The sequence below is a fragment of the Arachis hypogaea genome, chromosome 7 (assembly GCF_003086295.3).
Source record: "Arachis hypogaea cultivar Tifrunner chromosome 7, arahy.Tifrunner.gnm2.J5K5, whole genome shotgun sequence".
NCBI classification, from domain to species: Eukaryota; Viridiplantae; Streptophyta; class Magnoliopsida; order Fabales; family Fabaceae; genus Arachis; species Arachis hypogaea.
Genome location: NC_092042.1, coordinates 47,968,220 through 47,979,450, shown reverse-complemented (window position 1 = coordinate 47,979,450; position 11,231 = coordinate 47,968,220). Strand labels below are relative to the sequence as shown.

General features: G+C 34.7%; 1 non-coding gene across 1 annotated transcript; it reads left to right on the top strand.

Moving 5' to 3' along the window:
* The first annotated feature begins 1,573 nt into the window (after positions 1 to 1,573).
* Positions 1,574 to 1,681, top strand: LOC112704674 (small nucleolar RNA R71). The gene has a single exon (XR_003155287.1). It is a non-coding gene; the product is annotated as a small nucleolar RNA R71 (small nucleolar RNA).
* The last annotated feature ends 9,550 nt before the right edge of the window (positions 1,682 to 11,231 follow it).

Here is an 11,231-nt window from a genome sequence, read left to right as displayed (position 1 = left end):
AACACCAAACTTAGAGTTTGACTGTGGGGGCTCTGTTTGGCTCTGTTTTGAGAGGAGCTCTTCATGCTTCCTCTCCATGGTGACAGAGGGATATCCTTGAGCCTTAAACACTAAGGATTCTCCATTCACTTGAATGATCAACTCTCCTCTATCAACATCAATCACGGCCTTTGCTGTGGCTAGGAAGGGTCTGCCAAGGATGATAGATTCATCCATGCACTTCCCAGTCTCTAGGACTATGAAATCAGCAGGGATGTAACGGTCTTCAACTTTTATCAGCCTCTACAAGTCCATAAGCTTGTTTTCTCGAGTTGTCTGCCATCTCTAGTGAGATTTTTGCAGCTTGCACCTCAAAGATCCCTAGCTTCTCCATTACAGAGAGAGGCATGAGGTTTACACTTGACCCTAAGTCACACAAGGCCTTCTTGAAGGTCATGGTGCCTATGGTACAAGGTATTGAAAACTTCCTAGGATCTTGTCTCTTTTGAGGTAATTTCTGCCTAGACATGTCATCTAGTTCTTTGGTGAGCAAAGGGGGTTCATCCTCCCAAGTCTCATTTCCAAATAACTTGTCATTTAGCTTCATGATTGCTCCAAGGTATTTAGCAACTTGCTCTTCAGTGACATACTCATCCTCTTCAGAGGAAGAATACTCATCAGAGCTCATGAATGGCAGAAGTAAGTCCAATGGAATCTCTATGGTCTCATTTTGAGCCTCAGATTTCCATGGTTCCTCATTGGAGGCCAGTGGACGTCCATTGAGGTCTTCCTCAGTGGCGTTCACTGCTTCTTCCTCCTCTCCAAATTCGGCCATGTTGATGGCCTTGCACTCTCCTTTTGGATTTTCTTCTGTATTGCTTGGAAGAGTACTAGGAGGGAGTTCAGTAATTTTCTTGCTCAGCTGACCCACTTGTGCCTCCAAATTTCTAATGGAGGACCTTGTTTCAGTCATGAAACTTTGAGTGGTTTTGATTAGATCAGAGACCATGGTTGCTAAGTCAGAGGTGTTCTGCTTAGAACTCTCTGTCTGTTGCTGAGAAGATGAAGGAAAAGGCTTGCCATTGCTAAACCTGTTTCTTCCACCATTATTATTGTTGAAACCTTGTTGAGGTCTCTGTTGATCCTTCCATGAGAGATTTGGATGATTTCTCCATGAAGGATTATAGGTGTTTCCATAGGGTTCTCCCATGTAATTCACCTCTTCCATTGAAGGGTTCTCAAGATCATAAGCTTCTTCTTCAGATGAAGCTTCCTTAGTACTACCTGATGCATTTTCCATTCCAGACAGACTTTGAGAAATCATATTGACTTGCTGAGTCAATATTTTGTTCTGAGCCAATATGGCATTCAGAGTGTCAATCTCAAGAACTCCTTTCTTCTGATTAGTCCTATTGTTCACAGGATTCCTTTCAGAAGTGTACATGAATTGGTTATTTACAACCATTTCAATCAGCTCTTGAGCCTCTGTAGGCGTCTTCTTCAAATGAAGAGATCCTCCAGCAGAGCTATCCAAAGACATCTTGGACAGTTCAGAGAGACCATCATAGAAAATACCTATGATGCTCCATTCAGAAAGCATATCAGAAGGACACTTTCTGATTAATTGTTTGTATCTTTCCCAAGCTTCATAAAGGGATTCTCCTTTCTTCTGTCTGAAGGTTTGGACTTCCACTCTAAGCTTACTCAATTTTTGAGGTGGAAAGAACTTTGCCAAGAAGGCATTGACTAGCTTTTCCCAAGAGTTCAGGCTTTCTTTAGGTTGTGAGTCCAACCATATTCTAGCTCTGTCTCTTACAGCAAAAGGGAATAGCATAAGTCTGTAGACCTCAGGGTCAACCCCATTAGTCTTGACAGTGTCACAGATTTGCAAGAACTTAGCTAAGAACTGATGAGGATCTTCCAATGGAAGTCCATGGAACTTGCAATTCTGTTGCATTAGAGAAACTAATTGAGGCTTAAGCTCAAAACTGTTTGCTCCAATGGCAGGGATAGAGATGCTTCTCCCATAGAAGTCGGGAGTAGGTGCAGTAAAGTCACCCAGCACCTTCCTTGCATTGTTGGCATTGTTGTTGTTTTCGGCTGCCATGGGTTCTTCTTCTTTGAAGATTTCTGTTAGGTCCTCTACAGAGAATTGTGCCTTAGCTTCTCTTAGCTTTCGCTTCAAGGTCCTTTCAGGTTCAGGATCAGCCTCAACAAGAATGCTTTTGTCTTTGCTTCTGCTCATATGAAAGAGGAGAGAACAAGAAAATGTGGAATCCTCTATGTCACAGTATAGAGATTCCTTGAGGTGTCAGAGGAAAAGAAAATTAGAAGGCAGAAGTAGAAAATTCGAACTTATCAAAGAAGATGGAGTTCGAATTTTGCATTAAGGAATAGTGTTAGTCCATAAATAGAAGGATGTGAGAAGAAGGGAAGTAGTATTCGAAAATTAAGTAAAGGATTTTGAAAACATTTTGAAAAACACTAATTGATTTTCGAAAATAAAAGTGGGAAAGAACTCAAGTGATTTTTGAAAAAGAATTTGAAATTAGAAATAAAAAAGATTTGATTGAAAGCTATTTTGAAAAAGATGTGGTTAAGAAGATATGATTAGTTTTAAAAAAGATGTGATTGAGAAGATATGATTTGAAAAACATTTTAAAAAGATTTGATTTAAAAAAAAATTAATAACTTGGCTAACAAGAAAAGATATGATTCAAACATTAAACCTTTCTCAACAGAAAAGGCAACATACTTGAAATGTTGAATCAAATCATTAATTGATAGCAAGTATTTTTGAAAATAGAAAGAAATTGATCTTGAAAAAGATTTGATTGAAAAGATTTGATTTGAAAAAGATTTGATTTTGAAAAATTTTGAAAACTTGAAAAAAAATTTGCATTGAAAACAAAATCTTCCCTCTTGTGCCATCCTGGCATTAAACGCCCAGAATGGTGCACATTCTGGCGTTTAACGCCCAAAACTCTACCCTTTTGGGCGTTAAACGCCCAGCCAGGCACCCTGGCTGGCGTTTAAACGCCAGTCTGTCTTCTTCACTGGGCGTTTTGAACGCCCAGCTTTTTCTGTACAATTCCTCTGCAGTATGTTCTGAATCTTCAATTCTCTGTATTATTGACTTTGAAAAGACACAAATTAAAAATATTTTTGGATTTTTAATCATGAGGAATAATCAAAATGCAACTAAAGTCAAATAAACAATGCATGCAGACACCAAACATAGCAGTTTGTATACTACTGACACTAACAAAATGAAAATGCATATGAGACACATAAACACTCAAGTCAAGAGAATTCAAGGATCAGAGTAAGAAATCATCAAGAATTACTTGAGGATCCTTAAGACACATGAATGAATACATGCAATTGACACCAAACTTAAAATGAGACACTAGACTCAAACAAGAAACATACAATATTTTTGGTTTTTATGATTTTGTAAATTTTTTTTTTGTGCTTTTTCGAAACTTAAGTGGAAAAAGAAAATGAAGATATCAAAATTCTTAATGAGAATTCCAGGAATCATGCAATGTTTAGTCTAAGACTCCGGTCCAGGAATTAGACATGGCTTCACAGCCAGCCAAGCTTTCAAAGAAAGCTTCGGTCCAAAACACTAGACATGGCCAATGGCCAGCCAAGCCTTAGCAGATCACTGCTCCAACAGCAAGATTGAAAGAAATCAACAAGCTCTTGTGATGATAAGTTGAAACCTCGGTCCAATAGAATTAGACATGGCTTCACAGCCAGCCAGACTTCAACAGATCATCATGAAACACTAGAATTCATTCTTAAGAACTCTGAAAAAAAATACCTAATCTAAGCAACAAGATGAATCGTCAGTTGTCCATACTCGAACAATCCCCGGCAACGGCGCCAAAAACTTGGTGCACGAAATTGTGATCAATACTTTTCACAACTCAAATAATCCCCGGTAATGAATCCAAAAACTTGGTGTTCAATCCCATGGCATAAACACAACTTCGCACAACTAACCAGCAAGTGTACTGGGTCGTCCAAGTAATAAACCTTACGCGAGTAAGGGTCGATCCCACAGAGATTGTTGGTATGAAGCAAGCTATGGTCACCTTGTAAATCTTAGTCAGGCAAACTCAAGTGGATATGGGTGATATACGAATAAAACATAAAGATGAAGATAGAGATACTTATGTAATTCATTGGTGGGAATTTCAGACAAGCGCATGAAGATGCTTGTCCCTTCCGTCTCTCTGCTTTCCTACTATCTTCATCCAATCCTTCTCACTCCTTTCCATGGCAAGCTTAAGCAAGGGTTTCACCGTTGTCAATGGCTACCTCCCATCCTCTCAGTGGAAATGTTCAACGCACCCTGTCACGGCACGGCTATCCATCTGTCGGTTCTCAATCAGGCCGGAATAGAATTCAGTGATTCTTTTGCATCTGTCACTAACGCCCCGCCCTCAGGAGTTTGAAGCACGTCACAGTCATTCAATCATTGAATCCTACTCAGAATACCACAGACAAGGTTAGACCTTCCGGATTCTCTTGAATGCCGCCATCAATTCTAGCCTATACCACGAAGACTCTGATCTCACGGAATGGCTGGCTCGGTTGTCAGGCGAGCACTCGGTTGTCAGGCGATCAACCATGCGTCGTGTATCAGGAATCCAAGAGATATCCACCCAATCTAAGGTAGAACGGAGGTGGTTGTCAGTCACACGTTCATAGGTGAGAATGATGATGAGTGTCATGGATCATCACATTCATCAAGTTGAAGAACAAGTGGTATCTTAGAACAAGAACAAGCGAAATTGAATAGAAGAACAATAGTAATTGCATTAATACTCGAGGTACAGCAGAGCTCCACACCTTAATCTATGGTGTGTAGAAACTCCACCGTTGAAAATACATAAGAACAAGGTCTAGGCATGGCCGAATGGCCAGCCTCCCAATGATCTAAGATAGCATCAGAACAAAGATAACTACCCAGATGTCTCAATACAATAGTAAAAGGTCCTACTTATAGAGAACTAGTAGCCTAGGGTTTACAGAGATGAGTAAATGACATAAAAATCCACTTCCGGGCCCACTTGGTGTGTGCTTGGGCTGAGCATTGAAGCATTTTCATGTAGAGACTCTTCTTGGAGTTAAACGCCAGCTTTGGTGCCAGTTTGGGCGTTTAACTCCCATTCTTGTGCCAGTTCCGGCGTTTAACGCTGGGAATTCTGATGGTGACCTTGAACGCCGGTTTGGGCCATCAAATCTTGGGCAAAGTATGGACTATCATATATTGCTGGAAAGCCCAGGATGTCTACTTTCCAACGCCGTTGAGAGTGTGCCAATTGGGCTTCTGTAGCTCCAGAAAATCCACTTCGAGTGCAGGGAGGTCTCCAACAGCATCTGCAGTCCTTTTCAGTCTCTGAATCAGATTTTTGCTCAGGTCCCTCAATTTCAGTCAGAAAATACCTGAAATCACAGAAAAACACACAAACTCATAGTAAAGTCCAGAAAAGTGAATTTTAACTAAAAACTAATAAAAATATACTAAAAACTAACTAGATCATACTAAAAACATACTAAAAATAATGCCAAAAAGCGTACAAATTATCCGCTCATCAGTATCCCACTCGCATCTTTTCAGATCACAGGAGTGTGCCTGGCACTATAGTCGTGGGGGTCCCATATCTATATTCATGATTGAAAGGCGACATCTCCATGGAGATGTGTCACGTTGGTAGTTGAATCGAGAATGTGATATCACAGCCAAATAGCACAGGCATTCATCATGTGCATCTTCTATCTGTTTGCATTGCTTTGTGATGCGTGAGCATCTTGTCTATCTTTTCCTAGTGAATTTGCATCTAATTTGTTGAATTTAATTAAGAATTAATTATATTTTAGCCACTATGGATGCTATTTTGAGTTTTGTGCAATTTTATTTATTTTAGGTAGCATTCGGAGGGATTTGATGAAGTTTCTGCAGAGAAAAAGAAGAAACCAAAGAGATGACAAGCGAAGACCGATGCGGACGCATGGCTCACGCGACCGCACGGAATGGAGAAATTGCAATGATGCGATCGCGTGCCTGACGCGAACGCGTGGACTAGAATCTGCACAAATGACGCGAGCGCGTGGACGACGCGGACGTGTCACATACGCGATCTGCAAAAATACAGAAAACGCTGGGGGCAATTTCTGGGCTGTTTCGACCCAGTTTCTAGCCCAGAAAACACAGATTAGAAGTTGCAGAATGGACACATCAAATGGTCCCCACCCATCAACTGAAGATCTGTTAATTAATTTGAATTTAAATTCAAATCTTATCTTTTAGGAAAAGATATTATTTTTTATTTTAGATAATTAGATTTTAAAACCTATTAGGATTAGTTATAAATAGGAATTTAGATCCCATCATTGGAGGAGAGTACATTACATGAGGGGGATTTCATTAGGAAATTCTATACAAATTTACATCTCACATTTAATGAGCAACTAATCCTCCATTGTTAAGGTTAGGAGCTCTGTCTATTTGTATGGATTGATTCTATTACTTTTTCTATTTTAGTTTATGTTTTGGATTTATATTTAAGAATTGTTTTCGTTCTTTATCTTATGAATTTGGGTGGAACGGAAGTATGACCCTCTTTCTATTTGAGTTCTTGTATAACTTGGAAAAGCTCTATACTTGAACAACAGCTTGAAAACATATTCTCCTAAATTCTAATTATCTGGATTTAACGGGATACGTGACATATAATCCTTTTATTCTTTGGGTAATTAGAGTTTTTGTGGCATGCAAACTGAAATTTGATCATGTACCTTTAATTGGAATTAATTGACCAAGGACTTGGCAGTTAATGAATTTTAGAGGAGACTAGGAAGGTCTAAGGAATTAGGGTCTAGTCACATATAGTTTGCCATAAATTAAATTCTACATAATTAAAATAGTTAGTAAGAAAAGTTAATCCGGAAAAATAGATAACTCTGAAGCCTTAACTATTTTTCCATATTTTATTTTTAACTTAATTACTTGCGTATCTACCTTATGATATTTTCAACTTAACCTTTTAAACATCTCAATATCAAAACCAATTTCTGCTTGCCTAACTAAGCCAATCAATCAATCATTGTTGCTTGATCCATCAATCCTCGTGGGATCGACCCATACTCACGTAAGGTATTACTTGGTACGACCCGGTGCACTTGCCGGTAAGTTTGTGGGTTTTTTAAAATACCGCACCACTTTGCCGACTTGAATTGCTTGCCTAATTGTATAACATGATCATTTGCTTCTTGAATTTCTTGATATACATGCTATACTTGTGCATTGTTATTACTTTTATTTTCTACTGGGATTGAGGAGGTTTGAAAGGCGGTGGCGATGGGATTGCATGGCGGTTAGGCTGGCGAAGGTTGTGGGACAGCGGAGAATTGCTAGATTAGAAATCCACTAAGTTATATTCTCTTATTTCATTATGTTTTTTTTTTAAGTAATGGTTTTAATTTTAGTATGCTTTATGTTGAATCTCATAATTGATATGAAGCTCAAGGATTGCCTCTGGCGTCCCGGAGTCTTATATCTTACATTATTGGGCACTGTTACCATACTGAGAACCTCCGATTCTCATACCATATTCTGTTATTGTTTTTCAGATGCAGGTCGCAACCCATCTCGGTGAGTTGCTTGATGGTGGCAGAGTAGAGGACCTTATTCCATTTTGTTGTCATTTTAGTTATTTTGACAAGTTCTCTCACTTTTGTATTTGCATTTGCCTTAGAGGCTTACTTTGAGAGAGATATTCTATATATACGGTTTTAACTTTCAAAACTCTATATGTCTGTATAACACTAGTCGGCCTAAACTTCGTGGGTTGAGGCTAGTTCCTTATGACTATTATACTCTCTTATATACTTATATTTTGTTATCTTGTATCTTTATCTTGTGCCTTAACTTTGTAGTTTCGTATGAATGTTTTGCGATTTCGTAACTCTGTTTTTGAGCTTATTTCTTCATCGGACTTCTAGAATTATTATTCCTTCTATATATATTTATGTATAAGCCTTAGGATTATCGTGACCTCTGATTAACCTTTGCTTTACGACATGAGGTAAAATTTAGGGTAATTAGGGTGTTAAAATTATGGTATTAGGATAATAAAGAGATATTTACACCCCTTTTAAGAGACCAAGTTTGATGGTACCAATCATTATGGAATATGTGAGAAAAATTCACAATGCTTTTCCAAAAAAAGTGTGGAAAAAGTATCATAAGGCAGAAAGAGAAAATCCATATAGCTTGGAAAAAACCTCCAGAGCAATGGGTAAAACTAAATTATGATGGGGCAGTTAGTGGCAATCCGGGCAATGCGAGATGCGGTGAACTGCTTAGACACGATTGTGGAAGATGGATTGCGAGGTATAATGTAAATGTTGGTTTCTGCAGCGTGTTTACTGTAGAATTATGGGGCGTTTATTATGACTTGAAAGTAGCATGGAATCTGGGGTTGAGGAAGATTGTTGTTGAGGTTGATTCAAAGCCAGTTTTTGAAACACTGATAAAGAAAACTGCTTTGGTGAATCATCCAAAAATTTTGGTCAGAGATAAACTCATAAAGAGAAGTTGGAGGATAAGATTTAGGCGCCCAATTTAGCCTTCATGTATGGTTACCGGATGCTATGGAGGGGTGTGAGATATCACATTGTTCGAGGAACCCTAGATGCTGTCGGAGTAAATGATCGTCAACAAGGTCGTTCTAGTGCGTTGTAGATTCTTATCCAAGACTTGTATCATTTGATAATGCCATGTGAATCGCTAGAAACATGTGAAGTGTATGGCTAACCCAATAACGAAAGTTTCGTAAGGGAACTGGAGCAGGCTACCATGAGACAAAAGATCTTCTTTCTAAAGAGATTCGATTCGGAACTATGATATGTCCAATATATATATATATATATATATAGCAATAGAAGAGCTGATTTCTTGGCGAAACAGAGTATTACCAACCATAATAAGCTAAGATTAATCTTAGATGATGATATTAGAGGGGTGCAATTACCCCGTAAGATTTCCATAATATAAGGATTTTTATTTTGGGCGTTAAACCTTAATGAAATACAAAAAAAAATTTACTATCATCTATTTTTTATGATTTTAGGGTTTTAGAATTTTACAATCTTTTATATTATAATTTAATCAAACACTTGCATTTTTATGTCTTTTGAGACAAATATCTGATTGAATCAAATATTTTTTGGTGGTATGATACTATATAATTGAATAGTTATAGAAAATTCTTTATGTTTATATTGTATGCAAATTAAATTATTGCAATATCTATGTATTAACTGTTATTCATTATTCATTATATTAACTTTTGATTTTATAGATGGATTAACAAGAAAACTATATTAATTACTAAGTGTATAAAGGTATTTCTTGACTTCATAGACAATAATAAAATTCTTTTAGAAGAACGTTACATCTCCTTAAGATCTTAAGCAATAAAATTTTTTAGCAAAAAATTGACAGAAATATTTTTTCTAGAATTGTTAGAGACCGATATTTTTAGTAGGAATAAATAGAGAGTTAGATAGTATTAACTTAAATATAAAATAAATACAAGAGAAAAATATTGGTCAACTTATATATTTTTCATTTAGTTAAACATCTATTATATATTACTAATTTCATGATTAAAATGTGTCACATATTACTCTATTATTATAATTGAAATAATTTTTTTCTCCAAAATTAAAGAGTTTTCCTCTTCTCTTTCTTTTTCTTTTTCTATCTTACTCATTCATTCATCCACTCTATTTTTTTTATATATTATTAGTAATTACTAATTATAAATTTGACTATCAAAATATGTAACATGATATTTTCTAATTGCACTTAAATTAAATTAAAATTAAAATTAAAATATAACTATATTATATATTACTAACTAATTTAATGACAAAAATGTATCATATGATACTCTCTTATTAAAATTGAAAAAAAATATTTTTCTCCAAAATTAATAAATTCTCTTCCTATATTCTCTTATCTACCTCTCTATCTTTTTTCTATTTCTCTCTATCCTTTCTACTCTATATATAATTTATATTTTATATTTTATATTAATAATTTGTCAAATTAAAATGTCACTAGATATTTTTTCATTACAATTAAAATAATTTCTTCTTTTCAAAATTAACAAACTCCCTCTCTCATTCTTCTTATTTATCTTTCTATTTTTCTCTACATTTCTATTCTACCAAAAATAAAATAAAATAAAATAAACAAAATATTATTATTATTATTATTATTATTATTATTATTATTATTATTATTATTATTATTATTATTATTGTTATTATTATTATTATTATTATTATTATTATTATTTAGTTTTAAACTTTTACTGCTTATCTTTCTAATCTATATTTTTACTTTTCTTCCTTCAAATATTTATTACATATAATTTTAAAAGAATACTAATGTTGTGATTAAAAGTTAGAATGAAGATTCAATTGTTTAAAAAAAATTTGAGTTAATTTTATAACTATCAATATGAATTTTTTTATGCTAATATCTAATGATATTTTTTATATACATAGAGAGAAAAAATGTTATTTTTAAATAACAAGTATAAAAATTAATTATTTTTATTTGTGTAACAGATTTAACACCTAATCAAATGTAAAAATATATACATTAATTTTTTTAAAATTTTAGATAATGAATAAAATTAATTATTAGTAAAGAATTAAACACTTTTGCAAGAAAATAATAACTAAAAATCTTATTATTTGATTTTTTTATCTACGGATACTTAGGTCTTCTTAACCAATGAGACCTTTTGTCTCCTACAACTTTTTTGGAAAAGTAATTTGATTCTATAAATTTTTTGTGTCATAATCTATAATGTCATGACAAAACCAACATAATCTTAAAAGATTTATATTCTCGTAATATTATTACCATCTATTCTATTATATATAAAAATCGGGTTTCCGCACTTAATAATGGAGCTGGCGTGGTATGTTTCTAAGAGCGTTTCCCGATTTATTTCTTTTAACTCATTAAATACAAGTTATAACGATAAACTAACTATATCACTTAATTGATTTGATTAGATATTTAAATATTATTTAATTTATTATAATTTATATCAATTTGATTTGGTAGTATTTCCTAATTTATTTATTTTAATATTTTGTTAATATTTTTTAATTTATTTCTTTTAATTTATTAAACTAAATTTATTGTGTGT